At 42.7% G+C, this 26,453-nt stretch overlaps 1 pseudogene; it reads right to left on the reverse strand.

Moving 5' to 3' along the window:
• Positions 1-1,103: 1,103 nt before the first annotated feature.
• Positions 1,104-10,246, reverse strand: LOC113662613 (annotated as a pseudogene).
• Between the last annotated feature and the right edge of the window lie 16,207 nt (positions 10,247-26,453).

Consider the following 26,453-nt stretch of genomic DNA (forward strand, 5'->3'; position numbering starts at 1 on the left):
ACACAAAAAAGCTGAGCCTATCTAGCTAAATGGTGCCATCCCGAACTGAACAGGGACTCAGAAAAAAAACACTCATTTGATTAATAATGGACAGTAAATAATGTCAATGTAAATAATGTCCTTCTACAACAGGTTGTAGTTGAGTTCAACTAAGCAACCAAGAGCTTATGAGGAACTAATAGGTCAGTGCAATTTCCAAATTAGCCACAGACCCAACACTAATTCCTTCCTGCTGAAGTCTTTAAATGATCGCTGATGAAAACTCTAACACAAAGCTGATTGACATAATTGAGCTACCTAATAGCCTTTAACCTTTGATCAAAGTAGGCATGACAGATTATAAAAAAAAAAAAAACAGTGGCATGAGACCATTAAGTGCTTTATATGTCAGTAATAGTATTTTACAATTACTGAGAAATTTAACTGGGAGCCAATGCAGTGTCGACAGGATAGGAGTTACATGTTCATAACTACTGATTCTAGTTCCACACTGCATTTTGGACTAACTGAAACTTGTTTGTGCGTCTACTGGAACATACAGACAGTAAAGCATTACAATAATCCAACCCAGAGGTAATAAAGGCATGAACCAATGTTTCTGCATCATGTATTGAAATATATTTTTTAAGTAATATTAATGAAATGAGAGCTACCCTTGTGATATTATTTATGAGAGACCAGAGTCAATAATCACACCAAGGCCCTTAGGATGAAATAGAAAGACCATCCAGATTTCTGTCTGCCTGTGGTCCTAGAAAAAGTACTTCTGTTTTGTCAGTGTTAAGCAGGAGGAGTTTATAATCCACTGTCTAAAATCCTTAATACTGTCATGGAGTCACCAGGTCCTTCCCTCACTCACCAGCAATCACACTCACCTGAGCACTAATCAGCACCACCTGTCCCTTATTCAGAAATCACCACACACTACAGTATATACTACTCTCACTCACTCACTTGCTGTCCGAAGTTTCTATTCGCAAACTATACATACTGTTTCCGGGTTGTCTGACTTGTCGTTGTGTTTTCGGATTTGTTAATGTGTTTTGCACTTCTCAGTCACCGTAGTTCTTGAAACACATCTTCAGATGCACCTGAACACATCATCAGTGATGTAACATGAGGTCCTCAGGTGTTTCGGGTCTTTCAACATCAGACACCCTCGCCCAGGCGACCCAGCCACGGCTGATCAGACCGCGACTTGTGTTCAGGTAGCGCTCTGCATCTCGCCTTCCAGCCCTGTGCTCGGCAGTCTGTGACCAGATGTTCATCTTTCTTTCATGGGCTTCTCCCTATCGGTCCTCCCATGGCACGGTCAGCTCCATGAAGATTATATTCTTGAATGATATCTGGCCTCATTGTTGTGCTGACAATGTGCTGGGGGAATTTCTCCAAATCTACAAAGAGTTTCCAATCCTTGGCTGATGCCAGGATCCCTGATGGTACCTTCCTCCCTGCTTGTGGCTGTTCTCCTGCCCTAACAAATGCGAATGAGCAACTGGTGTTGCTCCCTCGGCCGCCTTTGCTGATCTCTTTGCTGATGGTGTCTGCAATAGATTTCAGCACCTGGTTGTGACGCCAAGTGTACCGACTCTGGCCAAGCGCTGTTTGGCAGGAACTCAGAATGTGCGCCAGCGTTCCATGAGCTGGGCACAAATGGCAAGTCAGTGTGTCTGCTTTTCCCTACATACGTTTTCCCCCACACACATTTTCCCAAGAGGTTTGCTGGCCTAGGCAGGACGTCATACACTGCCCGAATCAGGAAGGTTATGCGGTGCGGCTCGCTTTGCCAGAGCTCCGTCCAGGTGACCTTGGGGTCTATGGACTGCTCCCACCTGGTCCAGGCCCCCTGTTGCCCCATTCCAACTGCTTGTCCTTCCTTCCTCCACAGCCGCTCTGACCTCTTTCTGTATTTGGCTGTGTTTCTCCTCCACCTTTAGCTCTTTATGTCGAGGTCGTGTTGAGAACATCCCCAAGCCAGTGTCGGAACTTAGAGCCCGCCTCCAAGCTGACATATCACAAGGGTGATTTATACTTATAACTGTAACTGTATTGTCAACTACTTTAACCAAATCCTTCTAATTATACTATAATCAAAATTGTTGAAATAGTGAGAAAACTCCTCAGACCTGGATGAGAATGAGCAAAAACTTCTTTATTGTAGACAATCAGTCATCCATTCCATTGGGCTCAAAGAAAACAAAATTCACTAAGTCAAAAAGACAAATGAAAAACCCAAAAGGAGCGTTCACTTGTCGCCAAAAACTTCTCTCTTGCAAAACGAAAGTTAAAGTATCAAAAGAATGACGGAGCTGCAGCATCCAAAAATGGTTTCACCGTCCAAGCTACCCCACTATAAACACTCTGAACTTCCCAATTTCCCTCAATATATACCCTGGCGCTGCTAAGCGCCTCCTATTTTTGATCCCTCCTACTCTCAGACAGGTTCCCATTATGTTTCAAGTTGTTCTCTGTGGCTCCACCTAATCATTTACATGCTTCTTCCAAAATCCCCTTATTTCCCCGAATTACCTCATACGCCCCTTCAGTGACTTCATATCCTGCCTTTCTGAATTCCCCTTACTTTCCAGAATCATCACCTGACCCTTGCTCATATACCCTTATATGGATTTTCCTCCTTTCTCGATTTCCTATTATTTTCAGCCTTTTTCGTCATTGTATTAAAAAAATATGCTCAAGAGAGCTTTACTTCCTTGTTGTTAATACATTTGTTGCTCAGCCTTTTATGACAGACATTTCGTGGACTTATCTTCTCCTCAGCTACAATGAGTAAGTTTTCCTCATTTCTGCTCTTACTATTCTACTTGATTATATGTTTTAAATGATTATATGGTATTTAACTGACAAATTTTACTTGGTTATATTATATAGCTTTGCTGCTGTTGCTAAGATTTGCTATGACTGTGTATATTGCTGGAGCCCTTAATACTGGCTCTTTCTTAAACTTTGTTAAACTTTTGACCTTTATTATGATCTCAGTCTGGCCTTCAGACTGGGCTTGCTCATTGCATTCTTTAAGCCTTAGTTCCTCTATCTTATCAGGGCTACTCCTTTTTCCTCCTAGGCTCTCAGCCTCAGGGTCATCCAATTCGTCCTGGTCACACCATCTGGATTTCCCGGTCTACTCCCTATAGGAGGCCAGTTCCTGCTGAGGTCATGGCCAGTTATCGCCACTATCAGCTGCGTCATCTTTCTCAGGAGTTCTGCTCTTTCCTGGAACGCCTGTCCTCCCCTACACTCCCAGATCATCCTCTCTTGCCTTTTAACATCGTGCAGACGCCTTTGACTCGCTCTTCTTCTACTCAAACACCTCTGCCTCCTATCCTGGTGGATCAACGGACACAATCAGATGGTTGTCCTCATGCTGAACCCTGTTGCCCTAGGCTGACAACTCCTGCCTCTCCTCCACATATCTCTTCTCCTCCCATCGCCTATATTCGTCCCCTGGCAGCCCCTACCTCTCCTCCTCGTGTCTTATCTCCTCATTTTGGCTACATTCCCTCTCTCTCTCCTAGTTTGGCTTCTTCTCCCTCTAACTCTGAGCCTGGTTCCCCAGGCTTTGTTCCTTCTTCCCCTTCTCCTAGGCCTGGATCCCCAGACTATACTCCCATTTCTCCCAGGCCTGATAGCTCTGGTTATTACTAAGTTTGTTTGCAATAAACCTCTCTTTCTCTTTTATACTTCTCCTGAGTCCTGTGTGGTTTATTTGCATTAAGTAACTACTTATTCTTATTATGACATCTGAGCTCTATACCCATATATCCTATGATATCAATCATAATAAGTCCTTATGTATGCTCCTCTGGGGCCCTTCTTAATACATCATAGATTTTTCACAACATCACCAGCTCTACCTCGGGCCACCACTCCCACACGCTCTTTGTGCCACAGTCGAGCCTGTGCATCCAGCACAGTGGCTTGGGCACTCCACATTATCCCTGTGTTCACCAGCACTCCTCATGGGCCACATTTGGGTTGTTGGAGTCTCTATACATCAGCACCTCGCGTGCCCGAGTCACTATAAACTCCTCCCAAGGATTTCAGAGGCAACCGGAGCATTGTGGTGTTCCCATGGAAGGATCTTGTTCCCATGTTGCTGAGGCTCCTGGGCAACCCTGAGTTAGCTGCTGACCTTTCTTTCTAAAGGTCTCCACCATAGAAATGGGAACCTCATACACAAGTAGCGGCCAGAGTATTCTTGGCAGGATACCATGTCGGTAGATCCATGCTTGCCGGGGAGGCCAGAATGATCTATTGATCTTAACCAGCTGCCCAGCTCCTGGCAGGTTGACTTGACTAATGCGAAGTCACTGAGGCTGCTGTCAAAAACTTTGCCCAAGCTTTTCACCGGCTGTTCTGACAGTTATGGTATCTTTGCCCCTTGGATGCTGAAATGGAATCTTTCCGAGACCTTGCCCTTCTTCAGCACTAGTGAACGGGACTTGTTTGTTTTAAACCCCATCTGAGCCCACTGGATGAGCTTCTCCAGCCCTTTTAGTATCCACCTGCCCCCTGCCACTGACTGGTGGTTGGCAGACCCCTCCTTTACTTTGGGGCCCTCGACAGTCAGGCTCTGCCGATTTGACAATCATATTCATTGCCACTGCAAATAAGATCACTGATATGGTGCAGCCTGTGATTATCCCCACCTTAAGTTTATGCCAAGCTGATGTCACACCTCCTGCCGAGACTCGTATCCTGAAATGGTTGATTGTCAGGAGAATCAAATAATTTTTTAAGGAATTGTTTGACTGCAGTGATTGAGATTAGAAGGATTAACTCCTTTTTCCAGTGATCTGTAAATAAAATGTGATATGGGATGAGTAATAACAGCAGAGCAGACTTCAGAATAAAATGTTGTGGTGGGATCAAGCTGACTATTGGAGTGTTAAGATTTGCAGATGAGTTTGGAGATTGTCAGGAGGGTAAAGTGGATTGGGGAAGACGGGATGTGGGTATATCCACAGTAGATGAATGAACAGTTGAGTATATCTGACAGATTGCATATTAGACTTGTATAAATTTAGGAAAGCTTCACATAAGGGTATAATCTATATGTGATCTTTGACAAAAGAATTGTCAAAAAAAGTCACGTCTTGGCTGACTGATTTAATCAAGTGTTGTAGAAATTGGTTAAATCTGTGAAGGAGGTACTCCTTCTATGACTACTGAAAAGCAAAAAGGCATGCAGATAAATAAATTATCAGTTAATGAATAATCTGAGAGTTCTATTAAAGCAGTTAAAGAGTATATATGTTAAAACTGCCAAGCAATTATAGCACTGTGTAGTGTTTGTCCCAGTACAGATCCTCTACTTCTATTGACAGCAAAGAACACCAGGGGAATGGGCCAGATGACTAGGCCCATAAGGAAACCAGACCTTTTTAATAAAACAGTACACAAAACAAACATTTATCAGAAAATGAATGAGAGCTGATTTTCTGACAATAAATTGATCTTTGTTGACTTCACCCTGCCTCTGTCTGTGCCTTTGTTCAGCCTCTCATGGCCCTAAATGTAAATAAAAATTTAAAAAAAAACTTGAAAAAAGTATTAGGTTGATGGTGTCCCAAGTCTGTGTAATGACCGCCCCCTTTCCTCTCTTTAATCCATCACTAGAGGGCAATATAAAAATGTTGTGGAAAATGAGGTCAGAGGTCAATGTTTGTAGCAAAATGGTCACATGTTAGCAGATGCTCAAACTGCAGAGATGACGATAGATAAGTTTGTATATTAATGGTTTTAGTTTCCCCTTAGGAGTGCGGAACGAGGTATGTTGTGTTATATTTCATGTTCATTTATATGTTGTGAGAATAATTGTATAAAACAATCTTTTCTGGTAATGTTGGAGACTTTCTGTATAGAGCACATTGTTCTTTCTCTCTCACACACACACTCTCCCCCACACCCACACATAAACATTCATTCTCTATCTTACACATGCACACAGATGCCTTGACCTTAGTTTAACCCCCTCCCCACCTAATAAACTCCTAATATAAAAAATAATTTCCTAATAAACTTTGGAACTTCTCTTTGAGAGACTGACTCGTGTGTGTTTCATTGAGATTTCCCCAAGGCCTTGTGGAAAACAGAAACCGAGCAGAGGAACGAGAGGCTGATTTTTAGGTTATCCTGCCCAGGCGGCAGATGAAAAGAGGGTTACCCTGTCCAAGCGATGGATGAGAATTCCTTACGGTTTTGGGGGCTCGTCCGGGATACCAGTATTCGGGTAAGTGCTGATTTGGTATCTTGTCATAACAGTTAATGTAGGCACTTACCTCGTGTACTGGTATTTATATTGGGGATATCAGAAGGACGGGCAAGTGCTGATTGGTATCTAGTCATACCGATCAAAGTGCAGGCACTACTAGGCTGATATCAATATCCATGTATAGAATGTATGCACGATGTGTAAGGTAATTCGTCACTGGTTATTGAACCAGTGAAATAGCGCACGCAATGTCTCTAAGGTTAGAGGCTATAAATTTATTTGATCGCCCTCTCTGTCTCGATTGCTGGTCTCCAATTGTGTTGTGTTAATTGTGTTGTGTTGTTTGTGTTGTGTCAATTGTGTTGTGTTAATTGGGTTGTGTTGATTGTGTGTAATAATATTGGTTGTACCTATAGTTGGACATGGGTAATTCAAGAACACAATATCCTAAGCCAGACCATGAGGAAACTATTTGGGGTCTGCTTACATTCAAATTTATGACGGCTTCGGGGATCCTGATTGGGATTATCATGACAGTACATGACAGAGAGTTATAAGAAATGTCTAGAAATGAAACTGATCTGGGGTAAATATGACTCTATTCCAAACTCACAAAAAAGGATCAAAATCTCTGCCAAAGTTTGATCCTCAAATTAAACCGAAATTGCTAATCCTTTGTTCCCCATAACCTTCATGCATAATTGTAGATTTGAGGTGCAGAAGGTTCTTAAATATCAGCTCACAGATCATGGCAATATGATAGTTAAAACTCTAGGAGAGAGAGTGCACACCATGGAAGGTGATGGTATTTTAGAAAGTAGATAAGTAGTATGCCTCACTGTGGCTGAAGGCAATGTGTACAATGGTGACTTGGCCCAGAGCCGAGGGAGAGGCCGGGGAAGAGGAGGAAGTAATTCATACTCCCGAAGCCCCGCCGCCTCCCCAACCACCCCAGGCTGCACCCTGCCCTTTCACCGGGATGCAGGCAAATCCCTATCATGCATAGGGATGTCAACAGAGCGTGACCCCAACCATGCTACATTGTACATATGAATCACATCAGGTAAATGAAATGCCTTTTCTTGAGTTATGTGTAAGTGGCACAGTATATTCTTTCCTGTTTGATACAGGAGCTACAATGTCAGTAATGGGGAAGCAATATGAGGGTACTCTCTCAGGGGGTCTGCTGACTTCGACTGGGGACATCCTCGGATGGTGGAAGGAATACTTCGAGGATCTCCTCAACCCCACCGACATGTCTTCCACTGAGGAAGCAGAGGGTGGGGGCTCAGTTGTGGACTCGTCGATTCCCCAAGCTGAGGTCACTGAGGTAGTTGAGAAGCTCCTCAGTGGCAAGGCACCGGGGGTAGATGAGATCCGCCCTGAGTACCTCAAGTCTCTGGATGTTGTGGGGCTGTCTTGGTTGACACGCCTCTGCAACATCGCATGGAGGTTGGGGACAGTGCCTCTGGACTGGCAGACTGGGGTGGTGGTCCCTCTGTTTAAGAAGGGGGACCGGAGGGTGTGTTCCAACTATAGGGGGATCACACTCCTCAGCCTCCCCGGAAAAGTCTATGCCAGGGTACTGGAGAGGAGAATTCGGCCGATAGTCAAACCTCGGATTCAGGAGGAACAATGCGGGTTTTGTCCCGGTCGTGGAACACTGGACCATCTCTATACCCTCACCAGGTTGCTGGAGGCTTCATGGGAGTTTGCCCAACCAGTTCACATGTGTTTTGTGGATTTGGAGAAGGCTTTCGACTGTGTCCCTCGTGGTGACCTGTGGGGGGTGCTCTGGGAGTATGGGGTCCGGGGGCCTCTGTTAAGGGCTGTCCAGTCCCTATATGACCGGAGCAGGAGTTTGGTTCGCATTGCCGGCAGTAAGTCAGACTTATTCCCGGTGCATGTTGGACTCTGGCGATTTCTAGGCGCAGTCGGGGGCCAGAGGGGGTCCGGTTTGGGGACCACAGGGTGTCGTCTCTGCTTTTTGCAGATGATGTTGTCCTGTTGGCTTCCTCAAACCAGGACCTTCAGTGTGCACTGAGACGGTTTGCAGCCGAGTGTGAAGTGGCGAGAGTGTGAAGTGCCTGGTGGCCGGGTCTTGCCCCACGGGGCCCGGCCGGGCTCAGCCTGAAAGAGCGACGTGGGGCCCATCTTCTGTGGGCCCACCACCTGCAGGAGAAACCGTAAGGGGTCGGTGCAATGTGGATTGGGTGGCAGTCGAAGGCGGGGGCCTCGGCGACCCAAGCCCCAAACCAGGACCTTCAGTGTGCACTGGGACGGTTTGCAGCTGAGTGTGAAGTGGCGGGGATGAGAATCAGTACCTCCAAGTCCGAGGCCATGGTTCTCAGTCGGAAAAGGGTGGCTTGCCCCCTTCAGGTTGGTGGAGAGCTCCTGCCTCAAGTGGAGGAGTTTAAGTATCTTGGGGTTTAGTTTATGACTGCGGGAAGGATGGAGCGGGAGATCGACAGGCGGATTGGTGTATCTTCTGCAGTGATGCGGTCGATATACCGATCTGTTGTGGTGAACAAAGAGCTGAGCCACAAGGCAAAGCTCTCTATTTACCAGTCGATCTACGTTCCTACCCTCACCTATGGTCATGAGCTTTGGGTCATGACCGAAAGGACGAGATCCCGGATACAGGCGGCCGAAATGAGTTTCCTCCGCAGGGTGGCTGGGCGCTCCCTTAGAGATAGGGTGAGGAGCTCGGTCATTCGGGAGGAGCTCAGAGTAGAGCTGCTGCTCCTCCACATCGAGAGGAGTCAGCTGAGGTGGCTCGGGCATCTGTTTCGGATGCCTCCTGGACGCCTCCCTGCGGAGGTCTTCCGGGCATGTCCAACCGGGAGGAGGCCCCGGGGAAGACCTAGGACACGCTGGAGGGACTATGTCTCTTGGCTGGCCTGGGAACACCTTGGTATTCCCCCGGAAGAGCTGGAGGAAGTGTCTGGGGAGAGGGAAGTCTGGGCATCCCTGCTTAGACTGCTGCCCCCGCGACCCGGCCCCGGATAAGCGGTAGAAGAAGAAGAAGAAGAAGAAGAAGAAGAAGAAGAAGAAGGGACATGAAATCTAAAATGACCTGTACCAGACGCTACAAAGTTTTGAGGTTCGAGAGAATTAAAGCATAAAAATATCACACCAACAGGCACGGGCAAGAGTATAAAGGTTTTCACGGTTTATTGTGTTCAGCTTTGCAGAAGGACTCAACACTCTACATGTAAAATCAGAGAGGAAGGGCCTCCATTATTGATAACACCAGCATTTTATAGACAGGAATAAAATGAAACAGGAATGTAAAACCAAAACATCATTCACCATTGGCTTAGAAGCATCGCCTGTTCATCTTCTGACCAACCTAAACCCACGGGAACAAAAAAGGTCTCATGGGAAAGGTCTGATTAAAGGCAGTTTTAGGAAGAAACAACTGAAATCTCTACTCACAATAACTACCAGCCATGGGAAATACAGAAGCCTAGAAGGACAGATTCATGTGTTCTTCTCTAAAGTAAAAATTTCCACTACAATTCCCCCCTCTTGTCCCTGGGACAATACACAAGATTTTACTAATCATTAATCTGTAACAAAATAGAAACTCTAAATGATCGATACCAGTATTGTTAATCAACTACTTAATCTACAACATTGTTAATCATCTAGAACATAATCATTTAAATCTTAAGCTAAACATGTACAATCTCACATCAGCGTATCATTACCCCTGTAGGGTTCACATGAATGCTTCATAAAATACATGATCTTTAGTGGATAATATGCTGTTTTTGTGGGGACAGGACCCGTATATAAAAAAATGTGCAGTTAAAGGCAAAGCATTAAGCATTAATCAAGTTGTAACTTCACTAGAAGTCACAGTCTCTACTGTCCGTATTCACCTTTGTCTGTTTCTGGATCAGTCTGGGCAAATTCAGTGAAATAGTCATCGCTGAACGGAGGACTCCATTCAGGGTCATCGTCAATATCGTCTAGTTTCACAAGTTGTTTGGTCGTTAGATTGGACATTATGATGTAATGAATGCATTTGTATACGCAAGGGCCAAACAAACATAATAAGATTAATACCACAATCACTGGGATTATCATTGATAGATAGGGAGTCCACTGTCCGAACAGTGTATACCAAAGTCCCCAACTATTATCTCCTTGTTCGTCTCGTTTCATTTGGTTTGCTACTTTGTGCATATCATGCAGTGCATCTGAGATAGACCCATGGTCGTCATCGTTCGAGGGAATGAAGGTGCAACATTGATCTCCAATCAGGGCACATACACCTCCCTCTTTAGCTAATAGAATATCTAAGGCCATTCTATTTTGTGTAGCAGTCAATCTAAGGGCCGCGAGTTCCTGTTTAATACCTTTGGTTGCCCGATTAGTGGAGTTAATATAAGTGGCAAGCCGATAATGTGTGACTTCTAGTTGATTCCAAACCTGAGTCATCCCATACTGTGGGAAGAAGGTTTCAGTCTATGTTCTGGCGGAGGAAAGTCATTATCAGACACCTCTCTCTTGGGTCGCTTTATTGGTGAGTGTGAGTGAGCTATGACCACACCTGGATACCTAAACCTTGCTAAAGTACACACTCCTCCCCAGTTACGGGGTAGGGCTAGATACACGTTTTTACCACAGACCCAGTCTTCAGCCCTGAGTAATGTGCCAGTGTCAGATGGATGAATGAGGGAACTCTCTGCCTGTGGGCAGGTTCCGTCATCAGAATATGGGTAATATAAATGAGTGCACCTACGGCTGGCGAAATTACCTAACGGTATGTTTCCTGTACCTACAAAACAGTGTGTGTAGTTCAATTTAGGAGGAGGCTGTACAACAAATGTGTTAACTCTTGTTTGATTTACCTTGAATGTTCGTTTTGTCACACGCATTAGAGTCCGTAGACATATGGTGGTACCAGTTAAATCAGTCCTCCCAGGACCTCCAGCTTCACACCACAGGGATGCCGGTAAATTTATCACCAGACACAAATGTGTGCCATTCAGGACTCTATAAGCATCCTGCTTCCACATGCAGTAAGAATTTCTACAGTATTGGGCTATGGCTTTCAATTCACTACCATTACTTTTCATGGGGAACATTGTGTGTTTACTCGCAGCTGTGGGGAGAATCATACACACATAACAAGACTCATTTGTGATCATTTTGGCAGAGTAGTTGGCAAATTGCCAAGAAGTGTTTTCATGCACGTCTCTGCGACTTCTACCAAAGGTGGAAGTCTTTTCTGCATTCCCTCTAATTAACAGGCAGATCATAAGGATGCCAATGATCCCTAGAACTCTTGGGTGATAGTCAAAAAGGCTCCTCATCTTAACAGGAGCTTTTACTCATCAATGTTGATCGTATATAGAAGTCAGATCTTATATGTGTGTTTGTATGGGAGTCTGGCTGTCGTAAATGTGTAATGCTGTACAGTCATCTGCTGTCGTCAGTGTCTGTCACATTTACCTCTTTCAGTTCATTAATTTCATTAACATTTGTGTTTACATTCGTGTGTGTGTGTCGATGTTACTCCTTCAGATGACGCTGCTCCTTCTCGGTGTCGGCTGATGTGTTGTATCAGGGTTTTCTTCTGACTCAGACACTATACGCGTTGTGGAAAGTTAGTTGGAGCTCACGGGAGAGGTTACTAGCATGTCACCGTGTGCCCTGATGCCCCTTCTCATTCCTCTTTGCAGCTGTCGGGTGTTGGTTTTTCCTCTGGCTCAGGAACCCGCTTACAGTGGCTAACGTGAATCCACGTCGCTCTCTCTGCAACCTTCACCGCAGTCTGCGTGGTCAGAACTACCTGAAATGGTCCCAGTCACCCCCTGGCTCTCCAGCTTTTCCTCCTGAAATCCTTCACCACCACCCAGTCACCTGGTTTGAGACTGTGCAGATCTGTTTGCGTCACCTTAGGCAGTGCTTCCTTCACCTGCTTATGGATTTGAGACAAAACAGAGGACAAGTTTGCACAATAACACAGCATTTCATCTTCACATTGGCTTGTGGTTAATCTGGGTGTGTGTCCAGGCTCAATTCCTGTATTTGGGGGTCTGCCAAACAGTACCTCAAATGGGCTTAAATTCACTCTCCCTCTAGTTCTCATTCTCATGTATAATAACACAATGGGAAGGGCCTTTACCCATGATAGACCTGTTTCATCACAGCACTTGGCCAATTTATTCTTTAGCGTACCATTTTCTCGCTCTACCGCCCTTCCGCTGGCAGGGTGGTACGCACAGTGTTGACTGAGATCTATACCCAAGTACTCTCCCACCCGTCGAAGTGCTTGGTTTACAAATGGAGTCCCATTGTCACTACTGATTTTGTCAGGGATTCCCAAACGAGGAATAATTTCAGACAGGAGTGCTTTAGCTACTGCATTGCATCCTGTTTGGAAGTGGGGAAAGCTTCCACCCACTTAGAGAACATATCCACTATCACCAAACAGTATTTTTTGCCTTCACTGGGTGTCAGTTCAATAAAATCCATCTGAAGGTGTTCAAATGGTCGCTGTGGCGGAGGATGGGTGCTCTGGGAGACTTTAACGCCTCGGCCAATGTTGTTTGTTGCACACACTATACATTTCTCACAAAACTTCTGGGAATAGTTTGCAAAGCCCTTAGTGTGCCAGTATCTGGAGACACTGTTATACATCCCCCCCTTTTGACGCATGGTCTTGGCCATGTGCCAATTTTGCATAGAATGGAAACAATTTCTTTGGCAAACATGGCTTGTCATCAGGGCCATACCAAACCCCATCTCTTACCACACCTCCTGCTTTCCTCCATGTGGCTCTTTCTTGGGCTGTAGATTGTGATTGAAGATCTTTGAGATCTGCTGTGGGAGTACATATTTTCAACATACACAAAGTTTCGTCGTTCTCTGACAAAAAATCTGTTTCTGCGCAGCTGATTTTGCTGCTGCATCTGCTTGCGCATTGCCCTGTGAAATGGGGTCATGTTTCCCAGTGTGTGCTTCACACTTACATATGGCAATAGATTTTGGCAACAGGATTGCATCCAGGAGTTCAGAAATCAGGCCATTGTGCGTGATTGCTTTACCTGAAGAAGTCAGGAAACCTCTGTTTTTCAAAAATGTGCCAAAATCATGTACTACCCAAATGCATATCTACTGTCAGTATAAATGGTGACAGTCTTGTCTCTTGCTAACCTGCATGCTGTTGTTAAAGCAACCAATTCGGCTGCTTGCGCAGAGAGATGCTCTGGTAGTGATTCTGCTTTAATCGTTTCATGTTGTGTTACTACTGCATACCCCACGCAGTTGCGGCCTGTTTTCTGATCTCTGAAGGCTGATCCATCCACAAAAAACTCAAGATCTGGATTCTGCAACGGCGTTTCCTGCAAATCAGACCTAGGACTGCAAATTTCATTTACAACTGCAACACAATTGTGTGGTTCTCCATCTGCTTCTGTAGGGAGAAGAGTTGCAGGGTTTAATACAGTACAGCGTTTTACCTTCACATTTGGCATGTCAAGCAAAATAGTGTGATATCTCAGCCAACGTGCTGCAGACATATGTGCTGTTTTCTGTTCAAGAAGAAGAAGTGACACTGCATGTGGGACCAAAAGAGTTAGTTCATTGTATCCCACAATATCTCTAGAAGCATTAAGTGCTTTCTCAGCTGCTGCTACTGCTCTTAAACACATTGGCAGGCCTGCCGCTACTGGATCTAATTTAGCAGAGAAGTAGGCCACTGGTCTCATTTTCCCACCATGATTTTGCAATAGCACTGATGTCCTACAACCACTTTTTTCATCAATTGTTTGTACAAACAATTCGTTTGGATCTGGAATCCCTAATGTTGGGGTGGTTTATAAAGCCATTTTTAAATCTACGAAGGCTTTTTCTGCCTCTGGTGTCCAAGTCAGTGCACTGTGGGCCTGTAGGCCTTTCCCATGAGCAATTGCGCTCAAAGCTGCTTCGAGGACTGCATGGTTTGGTATGAAAGTCCTACAATAAGAACACATGCCTAGAAATGACATCAGTTGTTTTTTTTGTGTTAGGCTTTGGAATGTTTTGTATTGCTGCAACTCTGTTCTGCTCAATAGTTTTGCCTTGTTCTGATATCAGATGCCCCAAGAATTTCACTTGCTGTTTTACAAACTGCAGCTTTGATAAGCTCGCCTTGTGACCTTCCTCCGCTAGATGAGAAAGTAACGCAATAGTCTCTTTTTCACATTGCTCTTTAGATGGTGCTGCAATCATGCAGTTGTCCATATATTGAAGAATTGCTGACACTGGGGTCAGCGTCAGAGATTCAAGACTGTTTTTAAGAGCTTCATTGTAAATAGTTGGAGATTCACAATATCCCTGACACAATCTGGTAAAGTGTACGGCTTTCCATTGAAAGAAAACGCAAACCAAAACTGGCTGTCTGGATGAACTGGTACACTGAAAAAAGCATTAGCTAAGTCTACCACAGGAAACCACTTGCTTTCTGGTGGAATCTGAGACAAGATCGTGTGAGGGTTTGGCACATTTGGAGCTTTTGGAATTACTGCATCATTCACTACTTGCAAATCTTGGACAAAACGCCACTCCTCTGGTTCACCCAGAGGCCAAGGTTTTCTCACTGGAAAAATAGGTGTTCTCACTGGGGAGGTTTCACATGGCACAATCACTCCAGCTTCAAGCAGTTAATTAAACACTGGTGTGATACCCCTAATAGCCTCTGGCTTTAAGGGGTACTGAGTTTTGCAAGGTCTGTAATCCTATTTAGGTGTTATCTGCACCGGTGCACAATTTTTGATCAGACCTACATCATTTTTCCCTGTTGCCCAAAGTTCTCTAGGAACTGCTTTTAATCGGGGATCTTCCCCAGAAATGTGTGTCATCTGCCACATCGTTTTCAGTACATCTGTGTCTGCCTGTGGCATTATCTCAACAAAAGCTATACAATTCAAGTGCATGCAATAGGCTTTAGTTTTCTCACTGTACAACACTGTGGAATCTGAACTGGGTTTCCAATCATCAGCTTTCACACATTTTAATGTCCACATCCCTAAATCTTCCCATTTCTCTGTTTCACCTTTTGATAAAGACACATGTGGGTGTGAATTCTCTATAGTGAACGGATGGGCCTTCCCCGGCTTCACATTTATACCAGAAAGACTCACTTCTGCAGTACATCTGTGATTATCCCAATACAACTTTGTCAGTAACAACACATCAGCTTTTGGCTGCATTTCAAAACACTCTTGTTCATAAACTACATCAGGACCTGTGTGTGTGTGTGTGTGCTGTGCAGTGCAGATCATGTGTGTTCATGTACTGTGTGCATGTAGGGTTAGTAACATCACAGGCCTTATCTGAGTGCTTGATTCACTGAATTCACAGAAGAGGTGCTGAGTTCCCACTCATACACATACAACAGAGGTCTGAGGTCTCACTTAACGCCCTGAAATTCACCTATTTGACTTTTACACACTTTTAATCCGTTTGGGGTGCTAATTAGGTTTATTCCCAATTTGCAGATCAAATCCCTGCCCATCAAATTAATCGGGCAGCATTCAGAAAGCAGAAAAGAAAATGTGAATGACTGTTGGTTATTCTCAACACACCTTAAGGGTGCTGTAAATTTTTCTTTCACGATAATCCCAGACGCTCCAACTGAATTCAGGGATCTACCACTCATTTCTGGCATCTCACTCAACTCATGTAATTTGATCACAGAGTTTCTTGCACCAGAATCTACTAAAAACAAAATGTCTTTCCCTTCTACATTCAATGTGTGCACTGGCATGTATGTAATTGTAGGCATCTAAACTGTATTTTGCATATGTGCCTTGTGGAGTATATTTCTTTTCAAGAAAATCAATAGCATTCAAAACCTTAAAATTTAAGTCGGAATCAGAAGTTAGCTGAAGCATTTCCTCATTGCATAGCATCAAAGATTTTGACTCACCCATCCCTTCAGGACTGACCTCCTTGACCTGAGATGTTGATGGTCATGCAGTTTTCTCACCATGTCTCTTAGGGCATTCCCTTGCCCAGTGATCTTGTCCTCCGCAAACAAAACATCCACTCTCTCCCCCTTTTTCTTTTCTGCCTCTGCCTCTGGCTCTTCCTCTTCCTCTCCCCCTTCCTCGATAACGCCCTCTTCCTCGATATGTGGAAGTCCCTCTCCATTGTGTCTGAGATCTCGTCATGGCTTGCATCATTGTCAGCTGAACTTTGTGTGTTTGTTCTTCTCTCTTTTTTCCCTGCTCTTTCTTGGCTTGCTTGAGCAGCTTTTCCGCATGCAGAGCATGTTGTTCGATAAGGCTCAGCTTTCCAGTGTCCCACGTGATGCATAGGTTTTTCACCTTGTCAGATATTTCCAGAATCAGTCCATTCATGAAACTGTTTCTCAAATGCGCCTCGTATGTGGTCACTACCCCCTCACTCATATTCTCGGGGGCAGTAAGGCCGCTGTGCGCGTTGTGTACTTCCGTGAGGTGATGAAGATATTGCGCAACTGTCTCGCTGTCCTGCTGTTTGCACAGCGCAATCTTTGTCATATCCATCTTCACTGGAAAAGCTTCATAACACGCTTCACGTAATTCTGTTACGAAGATATAGTACGTCGCATTCCTCCCGCTCTCATGACCTGGATGTCTCATGCACAGATTTTCATCCGGCCATTCATACTTAATCCATGTCAGATAATGTCAGATGCTAGTTTTCTTCCCAGCAGGCACCTCAGTTCAAGAGAGGTGGGACGAAATTCTTTGCAGAAACACCAAACACCAACTCCACACCAAACGTCCCCCGTCCCCCCACTTCTCTCGGGTCAGGGAGGTGCTCATGAGCATGCTCAATGTCCTTTAGTGTCCACGGATGGTGTACTAACATAGGGTCTCCATCCGGCCCTGCTACTTCCACCATGGGCATTGTAATCACACTCTGAAGTTGCTCTTTAACCTCTGGGATCGAAGCCTCTTCTCTGACAGGTTCAAGATCCGTAGTCTCCTTTTGCTTGTCTTTCTGGCATGTACTATCCGCGATCAGTGGAGAGGGTGGGTCAGCCTTAACTGCCTTCGGTGGAGGCAGTGGACTCTCCTTCGGCTCCACACGAGCTGGCTGTCGCGCACATCCGCGCACACCTGTCGACATGACGCAGCCGCTGCCAGATGTGGTCGAGGAGGCGGTCCATCCGGGTCAGGATCATCTGAAAAAGACTTAAGACACTGAAGACTTTGTGAGTTACTTATTGTACTTTGTGTATTCTGTACATATTGTATAGATGCTCTCTTTGGCATTGACATTGACATTTACGGCATTTAGCAGACACCCTTATCCATAGGACTTACAACTGAGCAACTGATGGTTAAGGGCCTTGCTCAGGGGCCCAGCAGTGGCAGCTTGGTGGACCTGGGGGTTCGAACCCATGACCTTGCGATCAGTAGCCCAACACCTTAACCACTGAGCTACCACATCCCTTTGGAGTACATTGTGCTTTTTGAAACCTTTTTTCAGCCTTTAACTTCCACAAGTGAAAAGCTGTCCAGTTTATTTCTACCCTGTTCTCCTTCTTCTTCCCAACATTATCTCTGTCCATTTGGGTCAGGTTACCTTTCAGCAAATCTAACTGTTTCAAGCTAAAACTGCCGCCGTCTGGGAAGCCACACTCTGTCACCCACCGAAGCAATTGTGACCCAGAATCAGGACCATTATTATTTCTCATATCATTCACATTAGGTCCAGTGACACACACTGGGTTTTTATTGAGCTTGCTCTTAGAAATACTGTTGCCCATGACTATCTTAGTTTATTGTTAACAGTCTCTGCACCAGAGAACCTGTGCTATGTGTGTGTGTTATCTTTTGTTTTGGCCTTTTCTCTTTTCCCCAAACCTGCTTTGCTCTCCGGAGAGTCTACACCGAGCTCGTCAGCTCTTAGCGGCGGGTTTTCTCAAAACCTCGCAAACAAGACACCTTTAGCACCTAATCTCAGATTAGTGTAATGCTTTACTTTTATATTCTTAGGCCTTGCACTAGGTGCCTATCCAGGTCACTGACTTGTCGACAGATCCAGGTTTAAATCCTGTCTTTACAGCACTTTCTACACAGAGACAACCAACAATATTCACTATTCAACACTAATGAATTCAACTATGGTTTTCAAAATAAAACCCTTACAACTTTAGCAGATTAAGCAGTGTTCTTTAACACAAATAAAAATAGATTCTCTCACCTTCCACACATCCAATTACTTTTGATTCCAGCGTTGAGGCGGCTCATGGTGAACTCCAGAGTCCTCTCATGCTCATAGCCAATTTTGCGGTCGAGGTGAAGTTAACAGCCTTCAAGGCTCGAGCGCTGCAAGCCTCCCCGGGAATCCCCGAAATCGACTCTCAAACGCGGAATCCTGCCGACTACGCCAGCCTGTTGTGGAAGTTTTGAGGTTCGAGAGAATTAAAGCATAAAAATATCACACCAACAGGCACGGGCAAGAGTATAAAGGTTTTCACGGTTTATTGTGTTCAGCTTTGCAGAAGGACCCAACACTCTACATGTAAAATCAGAGAGGAAGGGCCTCCATTATTGATAACACCAGCATTTTATAGACAGGAATAAAATGAAACAGGACATGTAAAACCAAAACATCATCCACCATTGGCTTAGAAGCATCGCCTGTTCATCTTCTGACCAACCTAATCCCACGGGAACAAAAAAGGTCTCATGGGAAAGGTCTGATTAAAGGCAGTTTTAGGAAGAAACAACTGAAATCTCTAGTCACAATAACTACCAGTTAAAAGATCAGTTAGTACACCTATGCACGTAGTCGAGACTATTTCCGCTGGCATAGTCTCGACTACGTGCATAGGTGTACTAACTGATCTTTTTCCACAGTGGATACATGCTACCAGGGTGAAGAGATGTCCTTTGTATAAAACAATCTTTTCTGGTAATGTTGGAGACTTTCTGTATAGAGCACATTGTTCTTTCTCTCTCACACACACTCCCCCCCACACCCACACACAAACATTCCTTCTCTATCTTACACATACACACAGATGCCTTGACCTTAGTTTAACCCCCTCCCCATCATAGTGGGACCCCCTGCTTTGCACCTGTCACACTTGCAAGAAGGTGTAAGAAACATGATAGTTTGGCTGGGAGGTTCCTAGATTGAGATAACGGCCAAGGCTGCTTTTGTGGACACTAGCATTAAGCTCTACACACACACATTACACCATCCTTCTTCTTGTTCGACTATATATTCCTGCTTTTCCTAATAAACTTTGGAACTTCTCTTTGAAAGACTGACTCGTGTGTGTTTCATTGAGACTTCCCCAAGGCCTTGTGGAAAACAGAAACCGAACAGAGGAACGAGAGGCTTAATTAATGTGCTTGCAAAGCACATTCTTATTCTCTTGCATACTTATTATTATTATTATTATTATTATTATTATTATTATTATTATTATTATTATTATTATTAATAATGTGCTTGCTAAAGCACATTCTTATTCTATTGCATACTTCTTCTTCTTCTTCTTCCGGACACTTTTTCGGCACGTAACTTGTCCCGCAGCTTTTGTCCTAGACCCATAAATGAGGTGTCAAATCGACCGGCTCATTGAGGAGAGGTGTGCTATCTATTTTGTAAGCGATCAGAATTCCAGAATTCCCAGTATGGAAGCTCAAAGGGGTGTTTTTTCCCCATAGACTTGAATGGGGAATCTCTCTGTAGATGTGCTAACATCCAAAAGAGGGCAGCAGACACCAGTGAATCTGTCAGATCACACAACGTTGGAAGTACAGAACTAGGACGGAAGTACATTTTTCGGTCAGAAACGCGTTTTGGATTAAAGCGTTTTGGATTAAAAGGCTTACATATTCCAGTTCCTTAGACTCTTGGGGATTTTTTACAAGCATTTGTTTTGGAAAATAAAGTGAGAGCCGAAAACAAAGGACGTAAGTGGATTGTTGTTTACACATTTCGGCCAGAAACGCGTTTTGGATTAAAGCGTTTTGGATTAAAAGCCTTACATATTCCAGTTCCTTAGACTCTTGGGGATTTTTTACAAGCATTTGTTTTGGAAAATATTTCCCCAGTGAAGAAAGGTAAGCGCCGCCAATTTCCGTGTGACTATCAACTTGGATTAAATTAGTATGATGGCTATAAATCATATTATGCTTTGTGTGTGGGCTTAATAAAATCCCGAGAGTCTAAGCTTTCAAACACTATAACATTTAACCGTGTATTTAATGCTTAAACCTAGTATTGGGGTGCCTTGGACAGCACGGCGGTCACATATGTTGTTGTTTCTGCCATTTGTATAACGTTTTGTTGTTTTCAACTATCAGTGTAGTTTTTATAATTTTTTATTTCACTTTAAACTAATGTCCTTTTAAGAGCAGCAACGGCTCTTTTAAGAGCCACCCATTAATTAAAATTAAGCGCATTTTTTCTTTGTCTCCTCACATTACATAATTTTTTTTGACATGATATGACACGTATAATCACAAAAAATGATAAGAATGACTTTAATATAATAAAGCTTGGGTACAATTAGACGCGCCATTCTTCACATTAGTGAATTAATACATAAAACCGCAAAGGCTTTCCCGTGTTCCTGGATGGCTTAGTGGATAGCGAATCTGCTTAGCATGCAGAGATTCTGGGTTCGAATCCACCTTTGGACAGTTTTTTTTTTTCTAAAACTTTATAATGAAGGTTCATTAGTTGACATTAGTTACCACATTACTTAACATGAACTAATAATGAACTGCACTTCTACAGCATTTATTCATTTTGTTCATGTTAATTTCACCATTTACTAATACATTATTAACACCATGTTAACATTACTTAATATACTGTGAACTAACATGAACAAAGAATAAACTTTATTTTAACAAAGTTTACTAAATACAATAATTTATTGCTCATGGTTAGTAAATGTTAGTTAATACACTACGTTTGAACTAATGATCCTTATTGATCCTTATTGTAATGTGATTATATTTTTTCCCAGTAGTTAATATACTGTGAATTAACATGAACAAAGAATAAACTTTATTTTAACAAAGATTACTAAATACAATAATTTATTGCTCACGGTTAGTAAATGTTAGTTTATACATTACATTTGAACTAATGATCCTTATTGTAACGTGATTATATTTTTTCCCAGTAAAATCACTGATTGATGCTTTAGTTCAAGATCTTCATGGCGCTTGTTTCAGGAAAAGATAAAAAAACTCTCTGCCTTATTCTTCGGGACTAAGGGGCCGCTACAGTAAAACTTGCTGTCACATATGACTTTCACCGCATCGCACTGCTGTTTGAGGCTCTCATCGTAGCTGGTTCATCGAGTAAGAGTGGTGCTACATCCGAGGCTAGTCCCCAATCGCGCCGCTGTTCGAGGCTACTTATGCATCGTGCTGCTTTTTCAAGGCTTCTTATGCATCGCACTGCTGTTTCGAGGCTACTACCACACTGCGCTGCTGTTTCGAGGCTACTACCGGATCATGCCGCTGTTTCGAGGGTACTAACGCATCGCACCGCTGTTTCAAGGCTACTAACGCATCGCGCCACTGTTCGAGGCCACTACCACATCGTGCTGCTGTTTCGAGGCTATCACCGCATCGCACTGCTGGTTCAAGGCTTTCTTTGCATCACGCTACTGTTTCATTGCACTCCGATCACTGCAATCATGAAGATTAGGAAGAGAACAGCAAATCAAAGCACTTTGCTGAGGATGCAGAGTTGATCTTCAGTTAAAGGCAAGATAAGTGAAACAAATCACAAGTACACTTCTCAATTATACATGCGACTTTGCAAAATGGAACTTTGATTATTAAACTGGACTTCAATTAAAAGTTTTATAAACATTGTTAAAGTTTACACGTGAAGAATTGTTTCAAGATTTAAAGTAAAGAGGCTGTAAGATTAATTACTAAAGGTTGAAAATATTTACCTTGTGAATGGGATTTACTAGCATACGCTATATCTGAAGATGGTTGGGTTGCTTTTACTGCTTTATGCAATGTAATGTCTATTCATTGACATGCAAATAATTTCTACAATTGTCTGAATGTTGAAAATCTGTAGAGCGGTTGCCTGACATTTGCCTTATTCCTGTTTGCTATCAAATTGAGTGTCTAAATTATAGAGGTCTTATGAGAGTAGGTCACTGCTCCTCAAAATGGAAGACAGACAAGAAACGGAAGACGCATCTAAGCAAACAGCTGAGCAAGCAAGTCAGATGTCATTCCCTGCAGAAAAGCAGCAAATTAGATCAAGTTCACAAAAAGGAAGTTTAACAGAGAAGGGCCTAGAGATGCATAATATGAAAGCAAAAAAGCATCAGAAAGCCTTCAACAAGGCTTATGACTCCTGGAAGCAGACAGCTAAGGAAACAAGGTCCAAATTGAAAACTTTATGCTCACGTGAAGATCTTGATCTAATCCAAAGAAATATTCAAGACAGACAAGATGTAGTTGGACAGTGTTATGCTCCCTTGTTGCACAATCATACTGCAACTCCAGACGTTGTTAAAAGAGTTGATGCTTGTACCATATTGACTGCAGAAATCTGTGATCTGGTGAGCAACCGAATAGGAACCTCTGATGACATCGGAAATGAAGTCGTTGTGAAAGAGAAAGTAAGACAAGTATTAAACAAAGATGAGTATGGATCTGTTTTAGGTGGCACAAACATTGAAACTGTCATCTCAGGATCAGTACCAAGTTTAGAAGATATTCTCCAAAACGTCCAGTAAACGAGCTGATGCCAAAGCAGAACTTGTAGCCAAAATAGAGCAAGCCAAAGCCATGCAAGAAATCTATGATCAGCAAGCGAGACTACACAAGATGGAAAATGACTGGAAGGTGAAAGAAGCAAAAACGCAAGCAGAGATTAAACAAAGGGAAACAGAAATGTGTCTAAGACTTGAGGAGGAAAGAACAAGGCTGCAGATGCTAAAGGCTGATAAGGAAGTCAAGGTTGCTGCAGCTCGTGTGAAGACATACAATGATTTTGAGGGAAATCCTGGAGACTATGAAGAGGAAAGAGTCGATGTAACTATGCCTAAGTGGATAGAGGCTAATAGCAAACCCCAGCTAAATCTTGAGGTAGAGTCTTTCCATCCTCATCAGGCATTTCAACAGCCACAGATAACTCAAGATACTTCAAGCTTAACTCAAGCATTAATAAACTCTGAGTATAAGTGAACTACCCATTCCAGAACCAACAACTTTTATTAGTGATCCACTGAAATTTATCGATGGGAAAATGTCCTTTACAGCACTTATTTATCGCAAGTCAATTTCAGCGAGTGAGAAAATGTTCTACATGAAAACCTACCTTGCTGGAGAAGCCTGCAAGGCTGTAGAAGGATTCTTTTATAGAAACTCAGAAGATGCATATTTGGGCGCATGGAAGGTTCTCGAAGAGAGATATGGAAATCCATTCATTGTTTAGAGGGTCTTCAGAGAAAAACTAATGAAATGATTGGAAAGATTTGTGTTAATGATCCTCTGTCGCTGTGAGAATTCTCTGATTTTCTACATGGCTGTGTGGAAGCGATTCCTCATGTGAAAGGTTTGATATTCTAAATGACTGTGAGGAAAATTACAAACTACTCAAGAAATTAACTGAGTGGATTGTACGCAAATGGAACAGAATTGTGGTGGAATTGAGTTGGATGAATCTGGTGACTATCCAAGCTTTAAACGGTTTGCAGAGTTTTTAAGGAAAGAATCAATGATAGCTTGCAACCATGTCACCTCTTCACTTCTGATGAGTTCTAAAGTCTCAGATGAAAGATTACCCAAAAGAGCTAAGGCTCTGAACACTAGAGCTCAAGTTAAGGGTTCAACAATAAAGAGACCAGAATTCCAATCAACACCATCATGCTCTGTTTGTAAGAATGAAACACACCATATCACCAAATATCCTGTCTTTCCAGCAAAATCCTCAGATGACAAAAGGCTTTTCAGAACCACCTCTGTTTTGGATGCTTGAGGAATGGGCATATCACAAAGGACTGCACACCTATGGCACGTGCGGCATGCACCATCCGACTTGTTTACACGAAGAACGTGACAAAGTTCCCGTAAAGGCACCAAGATCAGACTCGGCTCCTACTGACACACACAAGCCAGGAAGTCCAAAAGGTCATGTCTCATACCCTAACACAGTGTGCTTAAGCCACCTCTAGCATTGTTCCTGTCTTCATGTCGACAGTGGAGGAACCACACAATGCAATTCTTACATATGCTCTACTTGATACACAAAGATTTATCTTTAAGCATTATTCAGAAAGTATTCTTTTTTGGTGCAAAATGTATTTTTACACTTTTTCATGTGCTGAAGTACATGATCAATTCTAAAATAAGGATTCTTTAGACAGATTTAAATATTTAAATGTTTATTTAACAAATGGGAAAAGTGGCTACTTTAAAACATACAGTATGCCATGTGTACAGATAAGTTTGTCACATGTGTATTGCACAGAGATAGAATGAATGATAAAAAAAATAAAATCGTCAATTTACCATAAAACCTTCAATGACCGTAAGGTACAACATACCAAAATAAATTAGAAGACCCACAGGACATCTGCATATCAAAAGATTTGTAATAAAAGAGTTCAAAAATTCTATTGATCTTGGATCAATTCTGTAGGCATACAAAGCAAGCAGTTTTGAGCTGCGATTCAAACAGTACTACAAATGAATTTCTAACAACAATTTCTTGGATTTTATAAAACACTGGCAAATCACTGTCTACTTCAGCACAAATAATTAAAGAACAGCGATACTAAGTTCCATTATACTTCACCATTTTTAACACAGAGAACCGAAGTTTGATGAGGAATTCTTAAATTGGATGCAATTTGAACATTATCACTTTAGTCACAGAGACAGTCTTTCCAATCACTATTTTGTTATGGGTGAAAGCTTATCAGGCTTATGCCATGCAACTCTGATGTTTTTTAGCCGATAACATTTTTGTTGTGTCTTAAAGAAATTGTGTTTGGACTCATACACTTCATGTGAAAAATAGGGCCAATATTTCGAATACAGCAGGGATAATGAATCATTAGATGATGCTTAGGTAGTAGATCCTTGTCTGGAAATATGCACTTGAAAGGCATGTGATGCTCAGAAATTGTTTATGTTTATGAGAAACAAACAGTTTCTAAATCCTCTGACAATTTTTCTGTAGACATAATGCAGGATGTTTTAGAGGGCATTGCACAGTTTGAATTAAAACATGTTTTGCATCATATAGCTACAAACTTGTTTTATGACAGCAAAACTGTTAAATGGCAGATTGCATTCATTTAATTATGGGTACATAGAGAGGTGAAATTGGCCTCCTGCTGCAAAACTGGATGAGTGCAATGATTTGGGCATGAACGCAATTCAGTGTTGATGTCTACTCCGGAATGTGTCACTAATATTTAGTGACATTGTGTCCCATGATGATAAACACTGTCTGCTACTTCTACATTTACTAGAAAATAGTTAACATTATGGCAGTGTGTATAGCTTCACAGTGTCGCAACTGTGACTCTTTAGTGCGAAAAGATACATTTGGCTCATCTTCACAGAACATAGTTTGATCATTTTTCATTTCAGTAAGTCAAAAGCTACAGCTATTCCTAGCTCTAAAGGACACAACAAATCCAAAAAGTCAATGTAAACCAAGATTATCTTTGTTATTTGGACAATGCTGCCACATACATAACCACTGGGTCCTTCTATTCCTGTGGTCTCAAAGACTTTTATGTACTAAGTTTGAAAAAGTGCATATTGATGTGCGTATTGATGCTAAAGATGAATTAAAATGTGGTGAACTATATTAGGTATACCAGACTTAAAACTTTGTGCTTTTTGGGTGCATTAAAATGCTCTGTAAAGTTTAAAGAATTGGAACATACTGTAGGCATCCCCATTTTTATAAAATATGAGTTTCATTTAAATATGGAATTAAGTAAGTTCATTTTAATGTCACTTTTCTGTATGGATAAGCAATTTAGAGCAGTCTCTTTTACTTGGTCTTGGATGTCCTGAACAAATTCTTCCATAGAAATAACAAAAGTAATGACAGTGGTCTGACTGACACTTGCAATTGTACAATTGCCGATGCACACAAATCTGTAGTGTTCTTACTGGATATTGGCAAACCATTTAAACATGTAGCCACATCAACATTATTTAATAGCCAAACAACTGTTTGATGAACCACAGCACTA

The sequence above is a fragment of the Tachysurus fulvidraco genome, chromosome 13 (genome assembly GCF_022655615.1).
Source record: "Tachysurus fulvidraco isolate hzauxx_2018 chromosome 13, HZAU_PFXX_2.0, whole genome shotgun sequence".
Lineage (NCBI taxonomy): Eukaryota > Metazoa > Chordata > Actinopteri > Siluriformes > Bagridae > Tachysurus > Tachysurus fulvidraco.